At 46.3% G+C, this 1660-nt stretch overlaps 1 pseudogene; it reads left to right on the forward strand.

The window, feature by feature from the left end:
* Nucleotides 1-1248, forward strand: part of LOC103731040 — an 11763-nt pseudogene extending 10515 nt beyond the window's left edge.
* Nucleotides 1249-1660: the final 412 nt, after the last annotated feature.

Raw genomic sequence — 1660 nt, forward strand, 5'->3', positions numbered from 1 at the left:
AGGAGAGAGTATTAGAAACTTGTCTCATTTCTGTGACAAAAATATCTGACAAAAGTAGTTTAAGGGAAAAGGGCTACTTTGACTCACATTTTGAGAGATACAGTCCATCATGGTGGTGAAGTTATGGAGACAGGTGTAGGAGGCTGCCTAGTCATATTGCACAGTCTGGAAGCAGAGAGAGTGAACAAAAAGCGAGCTTAACTATAAAATCTCAGGACCCCTAGTCCGGTCCTACTCATATTTCCTCTCTCTTCACGTCTCCGCCGCGATAAAGCCAATCTTGTTGCAGGGTCATGAGCGGTCCATCACGCAGATCAAGTACAACCGTGAGGGAGACCTCCTCTTCACTGTGGCCAAAGACCCGATCGTCAATGTGTGGTACTCTGTGAATGGAAAAAAGCTGGGCACCAACATGGGCCATACTGGAGCTGTGTGGTGCGTGGATGCTGACTGGGATACCAAGTATGTCCTTACTGGCTCAGCTGACAACAGCTGTAGACTCTGGGACTGTGAAACAGGGAAGCAGGTGGCTCTACTCAAGACCAACTCTGCAGTCCAGACCTGTGGCTTTGACTTTGGCGGCCATATCATCATGTTCTCCACAGACAAGCAGGTGGGCTACCAGTGTTTTCATGACCTTCTTTGACCTGTGGGATCCAAGCCAGATTGACAGCAATGAACCCTACATGAAGATCCCCTGCAGTGACTCTAAGATTACCAGTGCTGTTTGGGGACCACTGGCATTATTGCAGGCCATGAGAGTGGAGAGTTCACCCAGTTATAGTGCCAAGACTAGAGATATGTTGGTGAAGGTTAAGGAACACTCCTGGCAGATCAATGACATCCAATTATCCAGGGACATGACCATGTTTGTCACTGCATCCAAGGACAACACAGCCAAGCTCTTTGACCCCACAAGCCTTGAACATCAGAAGACTTTCTGGACTGAGCATCCTGTCACCTCAGGTGCCCTCTCTCTCAACTATAACCATTGACCATGTGGTGCTTGGAGGTGGTCAGGAAGCCATGGTTGTAACCACAACCTCCACTAGGATTGGCAAGTTTGAGGCCAGGTTCTTCCATTTGGCTTTTGAAGAAGAATTTGGAGGAGTCAAGGGCCACTTTCGACCTATCAACAGTGTTGCCTTGCATCCTGATGGCAAGAGCTACAGCAGTGGTGGCAAAGAAAGGTAGGTCCAAATCTACTACTTCGTCCCACAGTACTTTGAGTTTGAGTTTGAAGCTTAAGATGCTAGATCTCCATCAAGGCCGGGGAGGCTGTGCACAGGTTTTAGACTCTGAGAAATAAATTAGTTTGTTAATTAAAAAAAAAAAAATCTCAGGCCCCATCCCCAGTGATATACTTCTTCCAGTGAGGCTTTACTGCCTAATGGTTCCACAATGTTCTCACACAGTGCCACAAGTACAGACCAAGTACTTGAATACATGAATAAATGAATGGACATTTCTCATTCAAACCACCACATGCTTCCCCTGGACCCCAAAAGTTCATGGGTATCTCATGTTGAAAAATGCATTCATTCCAACTTGAAACATCTTTAATAGTCCCAACACTGTTCAAAATTCCAAAGCCACTTTTGAGACTCAAAGTTGAACCTCTTAAAGAGCTGGGTAACACCACCCTCTCCAGCTATCCTGT

The sequence above is a fragment of the Nannospalax galili genome, unplaced genomic scaffold, assembly GCF_000622305.1.
Source record: "Nannospalax galili isolate Female #2095 unplaced genomic scaffold, S.galili_v1.0 scaffold173, whole genome shotgun sequence".
NCBI lineage: Eukaryota > Metazoa > Chordata > Mammalia > Rodentia > Spalacidae > Nannospalax > Nannospalax galili.